Source organism: Acomys russatus, chromosome 1, assembly GCF_903995435.1.
Source record: "Acomys russatus chromosome 1, mAcoRus1.1, whole genome shotgun sequence".
Classification (NCBI taxonomy): domain Eukaryota; kingdom Metazoa; phylum Chordata; class Mammalia; order Rodentia; family Muridae; genus Acomys; species Acomys russatus.
In genome coordinates, this window is record NC_067137.1 from 102390377 (window position 1) to 102408198 (window position 17822).

The following is a 17822-nucleotide window of genomic DNA, read 5'->3' on the forward strand; positions in this document are numbered from 1 at the left end:
CATAACTGTAATTTTGGTACTGCTATTAATCACACTATGAATATCTGTGTTTTCTGAAGGTCTTAGGCAAATGCAGTCTAAGAATTGTTCAACACTCCAGAGAGTTGTGACGCATGGGTTTGGAATTGGTGATTTAAACTGTCTTCAGTTGTTAATAACTAACATAGATTTTGAACACTGCAAAAATAAAATGTACTCTTATATTAAAATGTAACTAGTTTAGCTTTTAAATGAAAGAAATTAAAAACCAGCAGAGCATAAAATCAGTTTTAAGAATCAATTTTAGTTTAAAAAATTTTGAAGCATATTATTTTTGTATGTAAAATTTTAAATCAGGTTCATATGACTGGGTTTTCTCAGAACTTACACTTTTTTCTTTTATACACAAGGTGTCATTTTTCTATTGGCATCAGTATGAAATGATTCACAATAGAGACACCAGATTCTCAGCTAAGGTGTCAAAAAAGAAAAGTTATTCAAACCTTCCCAAATATAATAATCCTGAAAACTGAGCTACATAAAAAAAATTATTAAAGGGACTGAAAAATATCCCAAAGATTACAGCACTGAGGGGGGAAATTACTCTTGTAAAGATACAAATAGAAAGAAAATTACTGAAGCTAGAACATTAGTACTTTCAAATTAGTGATATATTAATTGATACCATGTACCTGGCAAGATAAAGCCAGCAGGAATTTCAGAATACAATGATTGAACCTAATTAGTAAGTGTATGGGAAAACATAGTATTTTATGGCTCAGGGTTTATAATTTATTTTCTTAAAATCATTAAAAATGTAATGGTGGGAGTAAAACTTGTGCCATTACCAAGATATTTACCATATTTACTATATTTACCATAATGGTACAAATGTTCAGAGATGAGTCATACCTGGGAATACATTGCTTGATTTGTATGTGTGTGTGTGTGTGTGTGTGTGTGTGTGTGTGTGTGTGTGTGTATGTGTGTGTGTGTGTGCATGTGTATCTTCATGAGGAATTTTATATTAAGTGGATCAGCAAATGTTAAAGATACATACTTTAATTCTGTTCATTAAAACAAAAGAAATATAACTTAAAAAAAACCAAGCATAGGAATTAAAAGTAGTTTCTAAATGTAGCTGAATGAAAAAAATACAGTCTGGAAAACAACTGAGGAAATGAGAAAGACAACGTAAAGTAAATAAAAATGAAGTGCAAATCACTTATTGACTAAGTCACAGGTTAAGAATCAGCAGTCATTCAGACTGTGCCCAAAGCAAGAATCAGTCCTATGTTGTCTAAAAGAGACACACCTCTAAATACAAAGAACAAATAGATTCATTGTGACATGAAGAAATCACCAGGGTGTAGACAGTAAGCTCCTGAAGACTGAAGAGTTCCTCTATGTTTCAGACAAGCCCACTGACAAATAAGAACTACCAAACCAGCACTAGTGGGTCACACAGGTAATTAAGTTTTATTCCTTCTCAAGTCTCTGATGAAGTTGAAGACCAGATAGTTTAGTCTTACAATTAAGCCTAGCTGTTTAGGGGTTACGATGTTTTTAGTTTAAGATAGATGTCTTAAGGTAACAGAGACAAGATATGACATATATTGATTTTTATTCAGAATTTTAGACCCAACATGATAGGAAAGTTGTTTATTTCAAGTTTACCAAATACAAATATCTAAATCGCTATGAATGTAACATTTGTATAGTTCCATATGGTCTCGTGGATCTTCCTCTGTATTTAGTTTATTTTATTCATGTGTAATGATGTAAATGTATATGTTAAAAAGAAGCAATAAAAATGAATCAAAAAATTACCAAAGAGAAAGAGGAGTATGTAGTAATGACAATATTAACAGTGCATCAAAATATAATTACAAGTGCATCAATGTTTGATTGCAGAGACTTAGAGTAGGAGGAGGATATGAAGAGATGTGTAAATATTAAGATGAACAAATATTAGTATTTAATAAAGGTACTCTCAAAGTAATAAAAGCAAAAAAACCCCACAGAAACTCTAAAGGATCATGCCACCCATGCCACCATATGGATGTTTTAAATGTCTATATAAGGAAGCTGCAGAACAAATATGACAGGAAATATGGTAGAATGGGGGGAAATCTCTAAATAACTCAAGTTCCTTCTTTAGAAAATAAGAAGATTGAGATAAAGAATTAAGTCAAGAGTACATGAAAGAATAAAGATGAAAGGAAGTAAATGAAATACACCCCAAAATCAAAAGAAAAGGGTGATTATTTAAATATCAAGAAAGTTGTTCTTATAATGCAGAAAACCACACATGGAACTGAGTACAACAGGTAACATATCTGCTCTAGATGTTTAAAACTATGTTTGACAGGATCTAGACTGCCAAGATACAAGCATCTAGGCACGCATATCAAAAATTATTTATGTTTGACCAAATATCAACAATTATTTGTATTGAATTCACTGAGGAGGGAAGACCACTCTATAACAGAAAGACACTGATCTCTGAGCAGTCTAAGAGGAAAACTAGAAAGTTGGTATCATTCATCATTCTTTGCTTTCTGACTATAGATGCTCCAAGACTCATGCTCCTCCAACATGACTTTCCTGTCATTATGTACTGTAAGCTGGAACTGTGAATAAAATAAGACTTGTCCTTAAGTTATTTTTATTGTCAAGGATTTATTGTGGCAACAGAAAAAGTAACTAGTTCCATTCCCAACAAAAAATTATTCTATATTTAGCCACAGCATTTCAGAGAGCTGTGATTGTTTTGGAGAATATGCAAGGAAAAGGCAGTGACAAATATTGTTTGAATTCAATATTTGCTATGAGATAATGAATCACCAATTTACTTCATTCTCCAAGTGAAGGAGTAAAGCAGATATTTTCCCTAGGTTAAAGACAGAAATATTGGATTACAAAACAACTTATGAGATGTTTCTCACTGAGTGGCAGATTCTTTCCCAGGTATCTGAAATTAGATGACTCAATACTTTCTGGTACCTCAATCCTTATTTGGATGGCAGATGCAGGCCAGAATAATTCATGAGGTTATTAATGAATATGAGTTTTAAAATTTTATTTTTCTAAGTAAAGGCGTGGGTGTCATACAAATGAATGAGGACCGATTTTTACAATTAAAAGAAGAGAGTTCATATTAATTCAATTGGGAATTCTTTGTTTTCTTTTTTTGGCAGTGATATTCTTGTTAAATGTTTAACAACTATTCCCCTTGAAAGAAGGAAAAGCAAATAACCTGTCTTTATAGAGTCTGATGCATTAGTTTTTCGAAAACTCCTAGCCAGGTCAATTTTAAGCCACAAGATAATATCCCTAAATTCAAAACTGTGACAAAGTAACCACATGCTCTGGCTCTTAGCAACTTGAGCAAGCCAACTGATTTTTAACCTAGTTAAGAACCAGAACGGATAGATATTCTTAAAGTTGATTTCATTTCACAGCTTTTGTGTTATTAGCAAATTTCTTTGGCAGGTGTTTAAGTAAGTTTAGGTTCCATGGTGCTCATTAATACAATTTGAAACACATTAGCAGGTCGATGTTACAAGAGGAACATTTCCCGATAACAAGTTGAGTTTAGCACATCAACAACACAGGTAACTTCCGTCTTTGAAGTAAACCATTTGTTTAACTGAAAAAAATAAGAATGTGCACTCTGGAGTTTTCTTCATTTTTTATAGCTAATATTTTATCCTTGAGGACATGCTAATACTGTAATTTCAACTTTCTGTAACCTCTCTTTTACATTCTCCTTTAGACACCACTTTGAGATTATTAAAACAGTGTCTTCTTCTCTACCCATTCCTTCCAGTCACCAACTCTAAAAAAAAACCAACATTCAGTCTCTAAAATACGACATTGACATGGTTTAGTTCCAACATCTTTGGATGGTGTATCACACCCCAAATTATAGGCAGAGGTTTCCTAAATTTATGCCTTGCATATATGGTTGATAGACAATGATATGATTTATACTTCTAACTGTATTTGATTACTCATTTCACTCACTAACTTTTCAAGCCTTGCTACTCTGTAGATGGCCTTATACTTTATGAGGTCTCAGCCTATTGTTTGTTCCTATAGTCCTATTTGACTAAATTATCACATCATTCATGGTTTTGTTTCTTCCCTGTCTTCTCAAATACTATTTAAGCTGTGCAGTAATACACCACCCTTACTCTTGTTAAACTTGAACTTTGCCTAAATATTTCTACTCTTATCCTGACACCTGTTCTCCCTAGTCTCCTTTCCTCTCCTACTATGACTCTCCACTACAGCCATGGTAAGGTAATAAATACAACATTTACCATTGCTATGCAAACTCAGTCACTACAGGGAACTTTGTATGGAATACTGTCTTGGTAATTTTTCTAATGATAAGATATCATTAAAAAGGTAACTCATATAAGAGTTTATTTTGTGCTTATAGCATTAGAGGTTTAGACTCAATGACCATCTTAGGAATATGGCAGCTGGAAGGAGATGTGTTGCTGGGATGGAAGCGGAGAGTTTACTTATCGACAGGCATGAGACAAAGAGACATAACTGGAAATAGTATGGAGTTTCAGAAATATCAAAACCTATTCTCATTGGCTGACCTCCGACAAGAAGGTCACATATTCTAATGTTTCTTAAACAGTTTCACCAAAGTGGACCAAACATAAGAATATATGACCTTATGGGCCCATTTCCATCACATCATTACCAAAGTATAATTTTATCTTTAATTGAATCTACAAAATTATGGAATATAATCCAGTGTTATGTTTGATTTATGCATAAATTGTATAATGATTATAATTTTAATTATCATTGCCAATTGCTCTCACATTTAGAACTTCAAAATTTTTTCTGAGTTATATTATAACAATAATTTATTTACAATATCTATATTTCCCCTGATGTGTAGTAGCAACCAGAGCATTACTTTTAGCTAAACATAAGTTGGTGCCAATTAATTAATCTTGCCCTAAACCATCTCTCTTCTCCACCTCCCAGCCACTAGTTATTACTATTAGGTGTTTTCCTTCCACAAAATCAGTATGTTCTAGAAGCCAAATATGAGTGAGATCACATAGTCTTTTTCTTTGAGTCTCACATATTTCACTTATCATACAATCAACTACATTTATTTTTATTACCATATATAAAATTATTTCAGTCTTCTATGGCTGACCAGTAATTCGTTCACTCTACGCACCTTTTCTTGATCCATTCATACCAAGCAAAGCCTTTGTGTTGACTGCAAATTTTAGCCATCCTAAACATTTAAGTGCAATTATAGAAAGCTAATATATTTACTTTGGGTATCTAAGTCGTGAGATTGGTAGGTTATTTAGAAAATATTGATAAAATTATCTGATGCTGTTTCTAGTAACTACAGTCTCAGAGAGTATAAATGATCCTTTTATATCACTACTGTTTGGGGGCATTTTTTAGTGTTTGTGTTTATTTTTTTAGATAACTTTTAAAATAAGTTTTAGGGGACATAAAAAGATGGTTTTGCTTTGTGTTTCATTGATGATTAATCACACTGAATGAACACTTTAACTGTCATCTTTGAGAACACATATTTATATAATTTGCTCATTTAAAAATAAGATTTAACTTTTGTATTGAATAATTGCATTAATTCAAAGAACTAATTTTATTAAATCATTTTATTTTTTACATATAAATTTATATTAGTACACATATGTACAATAAACTAATGACAGCGAGAAGAACTACAAAGCAATCAGGAATTATATAAATGTTACAATCTTAGTGTTTTGGCTATTTGTATTTGGCTGCCTTGAAGAAAAGATCTTTCCTATCTTGATGAGTCTAAAATTCTAAATGTAAATATCAAAACCAGATAGTTCACTTTTAACAATCCATTTTTACCTTGATAGTACAGGTTGTGATTTTCAATAGATTTAAACTACGTTTTGATATGACTGAAGTGGTATTTAATTTCTTGGTGTTAAAGATAAGTTTTGCCAGGTAAGAATTTTGCAGATGCATTCAGAGATCACAATTATATTCTACATTTGAAAAACAGTGCCACTGTACATGGATGTGAATTTTAATATTATAGCTATATATCTTTTTTTTTGCACACATTGACATTTTAATGAGATGAATGCTCTTTATTGATAATACAATGCGGTCTCCTTTATATTGTGTTTAGCATTTCTCATTAATATTTTAAAAATTGTACTGGAGAGCTTTCTTAAACCTTTTTGTTTAAACACTATAGTACTGTTTATATCTAGTCTAAATGCTATTTGTTTTTAATTACATTTTTAGAAAATTAGGTAATATCATGTAACATATTATCATTGACTATAAAATTGATCTTCCAAACACAGAGGTAGTATTTTGTCAACTTGACCAAAATTGACAACATAAAACTTCTGACAAAAATTATGTTTCAAATATCATTAGTAAGAAAAGGGAGACCACAAGCATGCAAAAGGCCATGAGAAACTTATTATAAACATTCATGTAACAATGAATTGGAAATTGTATATGAAATGTATAAGTTCCTGGAAACAGGCAATCATTTTATCAAAAGTGTACCTCAAAGACATATAAGCCTGTTCTGACAAATGATTTTTAAAGAGATTGAATCTAAAAAGAACTTCAAAACTTAAGTCTTTCAAACATTTAAAAAAACATATATCAATGTCCATACTATTGCACAAGTAGCAATATCTTATATGTGAAGGATCTTATGTATTCTTTTTCATATAAATGGTGATTTAAAGTATTTTCATTAAATTCATAAACACTTTAAAAACTAACTCCAGTGTCCCAATCTTTTTAAAATTTTATAGTCATAATTTCTGTGTAAAAGAAGTTTTTCTGAATGAACCATTTAATATAAACTGTGTAGAAAAATACCTGCTTAAACTTTTATTTCTAAAAATGGGGAGAAAAAAATAGGCCAAGTTACTATGATGAGATTTTATACTATAGAATAATGGTGATGGAATTTTATCCTATTGGAAACACAAAGCCCAAATAGGACCTTGCATCACTGCTTGCCTTTGTCAGTCTGTTTTATCACAGGAGAAAAGCAAATTACTACAGCAGATGAAATCTGTATACAGCATCGATAGACACCTGTTGCTGTCAGTGTTATATTCTTATATCAGCGTGGGAACTGGCATGTTCAAATTTAAGGAGAACCTTTCATTAGTAAAAAATCAAGTAGCTGGGAAGAAGTGAGTAAGAATTTTTCCCCCAAAGGAATCAAAATATCAGGAAGTAGACATGGAAACTTCACTGCCATATGTTGGGTTATGAGGCATTACTGTTGGACCAGGCAGGTACCAATCTTCAGGACAAATGAGTGTCACCAGCAAACTGATGGTGCAGCCTAGGGATGGAATGGATTATTCTACCAAAAATCTTTGGTTTTGCCCTTATAGTATTTCCTCTGCAGAATGCCAAATATTTGCCAATTAATATAGTAGTGACGTTCAACAATTACCTTCATAGCAATATATCTGCATTACTCTTTAAAGCAAAGTATGATGACCAGGGCCCTATCTGGTTTATACATAAAACTACACATTTTTCCTAACCCTTCTGTCTCTATTTGGTCTTCCTGTACATGTTGTCTATTTGAGGGCATTAGCATTAAATACTGATATTTGGAATAGCTTCATTGTTGTAATATGCTCATTGCTGTCATTCTCTTATGTATGTATTAAATTTTCACATTGTCATGGGTGATACAGTGTCATGACATACAGGAACTATCAGTGGAAAGCTCGTCTGTTTCTCAGTTTCTCATCAGTAGTTGTTAGATATAGATGTATTGCAGAACCATTCTGAAACCTATAAAACTATGAAGTTGTTTCAGAGTCTGCACTCTGATTCTTGAATTAAAGCACTAAAACCAAAGGCTCAGCATTTGTAATCTTTATTAAAAAATAGTGTAAACATTCCAATGATATCAGATCATTGCCAAGAACACAAAGTATATTTTTATATTTGTGAGAATTCATCTGTGTTTTCTATTCAGAACAGAAAAGCAAACAAACTTGACTATTTGTTTCATATACTTTATTGTATTCTTTTTTATTACTTTGCTCTTGGAAGTGTGGGAATTAGATGCTTTTGAGATTAATACCATACTTGAAATTCAAACTGAAAATACACAACTGCTGTTTTTCCTAAAAGTATTAACATAAAATAGCAGGTGAGACGTTAATAAACACAAGCCTTGGGGCTCAGTAGCACAGGTGTATGGTCTTTGTGGCTAATTCTCACTATTGTGTTTACTGTATACAAATCAATCACTCCAAAGTTGTGAATCCATGTAACACTGTCCCATTGGGTCTTTATTAAGCACTAAGGAATCTCTATGCTCCCTAACCTAGATGTTAGATAGCATCCATTTTTCTTAGCTTGTCATTCTTGCCCTGTTTCCAGTAATGTGTAATTGGTCCATAACAAGAGCATGGTTTGACCTTTTCATATAAGAACTGCAAATGCAAGCAAGAAAGGTCAGTGTGGCATTCTGGCAACATGGCACACATTAGGAAAACAACCAGATCACTCTAGAGTTTTTTGTTTACTTGTTTATTTGTATTTTACCATTATTTTGAAAATATAGAGTTGCCTTGTGGAAGAGGGCCAACCCTTATCCTCTTCACCACCACAGGCTTCTGGCTTCACAGGATGGCACTGGCCCCGTGGATGGCTGCCATTTGCAGATGGGGCAGTACTTGTTCTTTAGGATAGTGTGCCTGATGTTGCTGAGGGTGGGCTGATCATTCTTGTTAATGTTGGTCCTCACATAAGAAGTGGCCGATTTTCACGTTTCATGACCACGACGACTCCTTTGCCACTGGCCGTGGGCTCCACTCCCACAGTCTTGGGGTGAATCAGCCCGGTGCAACTGAAGGAGGTGTGGCTTTCACATTATAAATCTGACTGTTCCTCTTGATTAGGAAACTGGAGCAGTTTCGAATGACCATCCATTGAGGATGCGCAGACATGGCGGTGGCTCCTCTCCTTATGGCGGCTGGAGACAGAAAAGCATAACCAGGTTTTAAAAAAGACTTAAATTTTAAAGAATAATTTCTTTGAGAATATGTCAAGTTGTTCATAAGAAATAATCTAACAGACTATATTTTATTATATTAAATACATTCATCTTAATCATAGCCTTGGAACACAAGATACATCAGTGAAGAACTGATATTTTATGTCAAGAATTTTTATTTTCTAAAAGCATTAGTCCATTCCAGGAAATAAACAAGATTTCTTTCCTCTTATGAGTACAATAGTGTAACAAATTGCAAAATGCAATTTAAATATATTTAATACTTTTCAAAAATGTTTTAAAAATAGCTGTGAGAGAGCCAGAGTTAGGCTAGTTGGTTCTCCATGAAGCCCTTCAGGGCTCATACCATCCCTTTAAAAGGCCATTAAGAACTGTGATGGATTCACCTTTAACATGCCTCAGAAAATTGACTGCTGATGTTTTGTTAAACGGATGTATAATTACACTGCTTTCAAAATACTTAGTCTATATCCATAGGTTGACTCAGCTCTAAAACATCATCACATCAGTGGTGGATGGTCAAAGCAGAGGCTCATAACTCATCAAAGCACTATTAATAAGAAACTGGTGTGTACCTAGCCTTAGATTTGACATTTGTTTCATATACTCAGAGGTCTAGGGGACAGCATTACAAAGGGCATGGGGAGACCAAAAAGATGAAGATGAAGAGAAATGCTATATAATACAGACTCCTGAATATGACATAGCAGTTAAATTCATGAATGTACAACAGTGGTGGTCGTGTGCATAGGATGTTTATGTACAACACACACACACATACACACACACACACAGAGAGAGAGAGAGAGAGAGAGAGAGAGAGAGAGAGAGAGAGAGAGAGAGAGAGAGGGGAGAGGCTGTAAATAAGTGAAAAAAAAATCTACAATGTGTTCAATAAATACTTGCTAAATCAGTACATAGATTTTTACCTTCTGAAATAATCTGTTATTTTATCTCTGTTATTAATGCAGGTAGCAAAATATTTAAGTTGAAGTAAGTTATTCCATCCAATTATGTACAGATAACATGTATCTAGAATATATAGTATATAGACATTTGGAGTAATTATTCAGTGAATTTTCAGGGAATACCTATATGCAACCCTATTTTAGGAGTATGACAATCTGTTTCTTGTCTTATGTCATATGCTGCTTTTACACCAGGAATATTGTTAAAGGTTTTTTTTTTTTTATTACTCTTACAACAACGTAGAGAGCTTATGGATTTCCGCATCATCTTTGCATAGGTACATGCTAATTTTCTCTTTATCAGTCCAATTTTAGTGCACATACTGCTAAAGTGTTCATGGATAGAGTTTGTCTGCTGCACATTGCCTTTTAACAACATAACTTCTGTTTTCACATCCTTGGGTATGGTATATTTCTCCAGTCTTACGTCCACAAGAAGATCTGTTTGGGCATCTCTGATGGAATGTTAATTTCTCCATTATGTCTGTTCTACTACTAAATGTCATTCATTATAAGCCATTCAAAACAAATATTTACTCACTCTGTTGTCTGCGTGTCCTTGTGTACAGTTATTTATATGCTGAAGCTCTTGTTTAATCCTCTATACTTGGCCTGTTTGGCTGTACACTGCTCTGTTCCATATTATGTCCCAGCATAATATGGATATCAAAACTCCTAATGGTTTCATTATTTCTATAATATGTCCCTGTGATGGAATGTTTTTAAACAGCTGCATACGTTTCAGGGAAAGTCTGATCAGAGGCTGTCAAATAGCCTTTGAGTTTTTGATTTTTTGATAAACTTGCTGAGATTCCGTTCATTCATTTGGATATTTATATTGGTTACTTGTTTGCCGTGAGAAGGGTTCCTAATTGCACACACTCTTTTTTGCACATAGATACCCACAGCAAGTAAAAATCCACCATCCAGTTGAATCAAGAACACCATTTATTCAAAAAGTGAAATCTCTCTTTTAGAAATAAAAATAAGTGACTTTGACTTCTCTAGCAGTTAATAAAATGCAAAAATAAGACAGAGAGAGGAAGGGAAGGAGTGAGGGAAATAGAGAGAGAAAGAAAGAGAGAGAGACAGAGATAGAGACACACAGACAGAGACACAGATTGAAACTGCAAAGACAGAAAGATGAGGGTCTGGAGCAAAAGAAACTAGAAACAAAATGAGTAAAGATCTGAGAAATAAAATGCAAAGACTGCTGAAATAAATTCCCATAAATCTAAGGAACATATCTGAGTCAAAGGGAACAAAAAAAAATTAACAAGGGAGAAGATAGGTGGTGAGCAATGACAGTGTCATCAGACTTGTGAAAGAAGAGGAACTGTCATGAAATCAAAGACAGTACTTTCTCTTCAGGATGATAAAAGAGACAGATGGCAAAGGAATGCAAGCACCATAAGTGAAAGAAAAATGCTAGATGCATGGAATGTTTAAGTCTATCTATCTTGGACTTAAGTCACTACTGAACGTAAGTTTCTCATGGCCTTCACTGAACTATTTGGAAATTACCAATCATAAACAAAACGTAGAAATAAGTGGTAAAGATGGAGAGATGGACCAGAAGAGACTAGAGAAAGGATGTGATAGGGATGTAAAGTGAATAAATAAAAGAAAAAATAAATACATAGTGCAGTTTACTAGGTGTTTCTATAAAACTCAGGTATAAAAGTTGGGTTTTTCTTAAATTAGGAAGATGAAATAGTAAAACTATATTAATGCACAATTAGTAGCTATGCATACATTTAAAATTTTAATATAACTCATACAAGAGTATCAATTAAACAGATGATTATATTTAAGAGATACTAACTAGGTCCATACCCAGTCCCTGAAAATTAAAGAGTTACTATAGGTCAATTATTAATTGTGTTTTAATTATGCTTATATCTTCATTTGCAATTATATTCACTGTATAAATACTGTTTTCCTATATAACTCTCTTAGCAATTTAGAATAAGTGTGTTCGATCAGGATGAGAAAGAGGAACATTGCACTATGCTTTATGATTAAGAAAGTCTCATTATAAATCCAGACTATTAAAAAAGGTTCAGATCATGGAGTTACTGTGAAAAACTCATTTCGGATTTCAGATAGAGGACTAGAATACAGGTGATAAAACAATGAGAATTATTTGGGGGTGATGGAACCAAGACAAGGAAATAGAGTTTAAGAAATTCTCTGCTGTGTATTAATGTAAACGTATATGTAAAACAAAAAATAATAAAAGATAAAGACAAAAACAAAATAATATCAGAAAATATAAAGTGATCATTAGAAAAAAATTAGAAAATCCCTGTGGTATAAAAGAGTTATGTCTGGTGGCCTAATTGTTAATTTCCCTTATCAGACCCTACTCAGATTAAATCTCATTTATGGGTGTATCTGTTAGAAATGTCATTAGCATTTGAGCTAATATATTCACTAATACTGGCGGTCCTCATCAATGTCAAAGGGCAATTTTTTCACTTTGAGGCATATTATTTTCTTCTGTTAAATTTATAGTACATCTTGTATCTTATTACTCATGAGGTTGCTAGATGAACATTTAATAGCTTAAGTCAATTTACAACTTTCAGCATTAATGTTGTCTTCATTCATTCTCCAATCTCAGAAAACTAGAGCTTCCTGCTGCCACATGAAGAAGGATATTCTTTTGTCTCTGACACATAGAGTAATTTTCCAAAAACAGTTTTTAAATAAAGAAAGGTGATCTCAGCCACCAAGTCCAATCTTTTTCCTATATTTCCTAAAATGGTTTTCATTAAATTTTTGTATTCAAATCATGTTTCAGATTTTATACATTTAAGTCACAGTTCTTTCTATTTCCAACTTACTGACAAAAAAAAAACCACCTTCAAGTTATATCACGTACCACCCGTCCAATTAAGTCAGATAACTAATAAAAAATTCAATAATTCGCTGTAGGTAAAAGTATGTCTGATTTGTCAGAAAGATATCACAAATCTCAAATACTGTGGTTTTCTCTATATATTTCCTGATTTATATTTAATGTTTGGTTTACACACATAGCTGGGCTTCAGTCATAGAATTTTTCCCATTAGAGCCTATATTCTGCTTCTTGATGTAACTTGTCACAAACACCAGCATATGATCAAAGTGATGGCAATTGTTGAAAGCCTCATGGAAAGTTGACCATGTACCCCTGACATTAATGCACCTGCATAAATAGATAAAATAATCTCTTGCATCTCCAGATAAACCATCAATTCAAATATATCTGTATATATTTTGTTTGATTAAGGTATGGTATTTTAAGGCTTCCCTTAAAATTATATTATATAGTATTACATATGTAACACACCCTTTCTTATATCTATAATCTTCCTTACAGTAGTAACAACTGACAAACTCATATCTGTTTCCTATTACTTGTGTAAGATACATACAATGTTCTGAGTATATTACAAATCACATAGGTGAATGGTTTCTTGAATATAAACACATATGAATATATAGAGGAAGACTCAGGTTCTCTCTTTATATAGAATATATATGATTATATATTTACAAACACTCAGTACTAGTTGCACTCTAAAAATAAAAGGCAAATGAATAAATGGGCAAAATGAAGTTAAATCTGCTGTTTATAAATATTGAGGACAACACTGAGAATAATACAAAATCAACTAATCTTGGATGACTTTCACATCTACTGCAATTAAAATAGTATTGTAAAAGGCAAGCAGCAGAAAAAGACACCCAAATAAGAAAAAAAATTATCAAAAACTGGAACAAGAAGATTCGCTTTACAGTAATCACATCATTTCTCAGTGATGTTAAAACCTTGTTCCAGGCTCTGCAGTGACTCAGATACCAATATTGGCAATAATATAATGAAACCACATATTTTGCTCCACTAAATCTCCAAGACCCCTGTCTTTCTTCATGCCAGTTGAATTGGTTTCAGTTGGAACCAAGTAGAATTTTCTAGTGTCATTCCAGACTTTCTCTTTGTGTGCATGTATTTGAAAGGCCTCACTTCATACTTTGGTGCTTTCCAACTATATTTATTTCCCACTCTCAGATTTTGTTTTTGTACAATTTAAATCTTATAGGAAAAGAATAATTTACGAGTGTATAAATCTGGACTACATCTGTATCAGAGGTGGAAAAAATGAAAGCTTAAATTTTTTTTAGGCATTTTAATAAGAATGGAAATTTTCATCCTGTTCAAAATCTAAAAATTAAAATATGTTGAGTGCTTTGCTATTCTCCCATGTTTCTCTCATCTAGAGTCCCAATAGGATGTCCTCCCCTCTGTCCCAGTTTCCTGGTAAATGAAGGCTTTCATGGGACATGCCCCTTGGGCTAGTATGCAGATACAAGTGAGCTTATACCATTTGAGTCTTTCTGCTTCTGGGTTAACTCACTCCTTATGATCATTTCTAGCTCAATCCATTTATCCACAAATTTCGGGAATTCATCCAGAGGGTACTAGAAACCTACAAGTAGAACATTATGATAGGCAGATTTGGGCCCAGGGGTCCCGCTCAAACTAAGGCACCAGCCAAGGACAATATAGGCGGTAAACTTTAAACCCCTACCCAGATCTAGCCAATGGTCAAAACATTCTCCACAGTTGAGTGGAGAGTGGGATATGACTTTCTCCATAACTCTGGTGCCTCACATTTGACCATGTCCCCTGGAGGGGGAGACCTGGTGGCACTCAGAGGAAGGACAGCAGGTTGCCAAGAAGAGACTTGATACCCTATAAGCATATACAGGGAGAGGTAATCCCCCTCAGGAACAGTCATAAGGGGAGGGGAATAATGGGAAAATGGGAGGGAGGGAAGAATGGGAGGATACAAGGGATGGGATAAACATTGAGATGTAACAAGAATAAATTAATAAAAAAAATATGCTGAGTAGATACAATTCTGAGCATTTTTGGCCTGCATTAAAATATACAATACATTAAAGTAAATAAGATATTCTCTCAACGTAACTTACATTTATTATGAAAGTCTTACATACTTGTATTAATTCTTTAAATATTTTAAATAAGAATCTTAAAATTTGTTGTGCTATGGCTTCACTTTACTACATAGAGAACATCTTTTCTTGAGAAATTACACCACAAAAGAACCTACCATTTCAAGGTACATTTGAAGCTCACACCATAAAAAGGAACATATAAACTACAAATACTGCAGTCCCAATCAAAACCATGGCTTGAAGAGTTCATAGACTCCTGTGAGGCACCTTACAACTACTGCTTCGTTAAAACTGACAAGGCAAAAAAATAGCTGTCTAAATACTTACATTAGTGTCCATAAACATATAATAATCCAATTATTAATAAGATTTTTAATTTGCCCTGAGTATAGGTGAAGCACAGCTTTGCGGAGGTTCAAGATGCTTAGAACAAATGTTGGCTAAGAGGCCAGCCATGGACAGTACTTTTCTATATGAAGTCTCTATGTCTCTTGTGGAACAGAAAGTGAAAAGATATAAAAGCCAGAGAGTGAGGGAGAAATTATAAGTTGTTATCACAGAAGATGCTGTATTTATTGCAACCATGATCTCACACCAGCTGTGGCAGTCTTCATAGAGTCTATACAAACCCTGTCCCATCAACAACCCGTGGGGTACTACCATTCTTGTTAAACTACTGACAACTGAAGGATTCTTGAGGAGGAACAGTTGTTGTCTAAAAGTTGTTTTAAAAAGAGAAAACTCGTTGAGATCTAATGGATAGTTATTAACCAGTGTCCCCAGAGTTTTCCTGGATGATCAGAGGTCATAAAATAAATCAAGAAGATGTGAATATGGGAAATTGATTGGTCAGGAGGATACCGAGATAATAGCAAGAAAGGATCAGGGTGTTATAAACAGAATTCAATATATAAATGTATAAAATTGATAAAAAAAAAAAAAACACCTTTAATCCATTTGGAAAGGCAGTGAAAACTGGGAATAGAAGGCCCAAAGCTTCATAGTGTTTGCTATTCCTCCAGGGAAACTTAGTTCAGTTCTGAGCCCCTACTGGGTAGAGCAGGTTACAGCTGTCTACAGCACCAGCCTCAAAGGACATGGTGCCTTCTTTAGCCTCTGAAATAGCTGTTGAACTCTTACTAGGCACATACTCATACACAAAATATGCATATAATTAACAGTAAGACATTTCTAAAAATTAAAAGAAAAATAGACACTGTGGTTAGAAAGGCCTTCAACAGAGATTTCTTTTTTTTTTTTCCTTATTTATTTATTTATTTATTTATTTATTTATTTATTCTTGTTACATCTCAATGTTTAGAGATTTCTTGACTGTAGATTTCATAGTGCATGTTGTGTTAACATCCCTGGCTCTGAAAACCAAATGAATCCATACTTCCTTTAACTAATTCTTGTCAGAAATTTTGTTACAATTATGAGTAAAGTCCTTCTAAAGAATCTTTTGTTGAATTTAACAATTTACTATTATTCTAGTTAAAATTTTGAGTATTCTTATGGCAAAAATGTGTATTCTAATACTGAATTATAAAATTAACTGTATTTATAATTGTGCTTATCTTTGTTATATCTTCAGCCTGCTTTTCAATTTACTGTAATTAGTAACAGGAAGGAAGCCTTCATTGTGCCCGTCCCTGGCACAGTCCCCTGTGCCTGCTTTGTCAATCTGTGTAGCTTAAGCATGAGTGTTACAGCTGAAAGGAAATTTAAGTCTTGGAGACAGGGTCTTTTGAAATTATTTTAAATGATTACACTGAGGTGTCAGCCTCATTTGGGCCAATAACCTCCTTCCCACTCTGTATTATTTATCTTAAGAAATTTCAGAGGAAAATCAAAGAGATAGTAGGGTTGAGAGATACTGCTGTTTACTTCAAGGTAGACAGTGGTCATAGTTCGGGGATGTGAAAAAGAAGAACACTTAATTAGATGAAAGTGTACCTCGAAACCCTGCCTCAAAAACAACAAACAAACAAAAAATGTCAAAAAATTGTGGATTCCCAAACATCATAGTGGGTTAAGATAGTGTATGCTCGGGTGCACCTCAGTTGCTGCCTCTTGATGTAATTCTTTAATTAGATTTTCAGGTGAAAAGAATAGAGAAACCCCAGCAGTGCTCATCATGAGCAGGGGTATGAATCCAGCATATGAGAACACAGATCACCTGATTGTGTTATTACCAGCCCCCATATGTGAATAGAAGGCAGATTATGTGCTCTAAAAATTATTTATACATTACAAGTTAATAAATATGTTTGGATATAATATTCTTTCATATAATTACCATGTTTACTTATCAAATGAGGTTCATATTAGTGGGAATGACAGAAAAAATTTCAGAGACAATGAAAATTTCTGAATATTAGTGCTTGGAATTCTACAATATTCATTAATCCAGAGTTAGAATACATTCACACTGGCTGCATGTTGTTTCCTTTTTTAAAAATTCCCCATATTTTTTCAGAGTGCAAGGTAAAATAGATATGAAAAGAGAGAAAGTAATGCTTGAAACCCAGTAATTTCTGGGTTGGGTTTAGAAGACACTATTTATCGCTTCTTTCTCCACAGTGTAATAGACTGAACAAATCCCTAATCCTTTGGACCAGGACAAAGCCCTATACCAACAAGAAGGTTAATTGCTGAGTCTGAATACTGCAGATGACTTTTTTTTTTCCCAGGGATAAATTCTGCTAAAAAGAAATTCCTGAAAACCAAATGGGCTTGGCTTTCCTGGGAAGTAAGAATGCCATGGAAACACTAGAACAAATTAAGAGTTTTTAAATGGACTAAGAGTCACAAATGCC

General features: G+C 33.5%; 2 pseudogenes; both read right to left on the minus strand.

Moving 5' to 3' along the window:
- Positions 1–8594: 8594 nt before the first annotated feature.
- LOC127192378 (60S ribosomal protein L28-like) lies at positions 8595–8996 on the minus strand (annotated as a pseudogene).
- A 1270-nt stretch (positions 8997–10266) lies between these two features.
- Positions 10267–10367, minus strand: LOC127197030 (uncharacterized; annotated as a pseudogene).
- Between the last annotated feature and the right edge of the window lie 7455 nt (positions 10368–17822).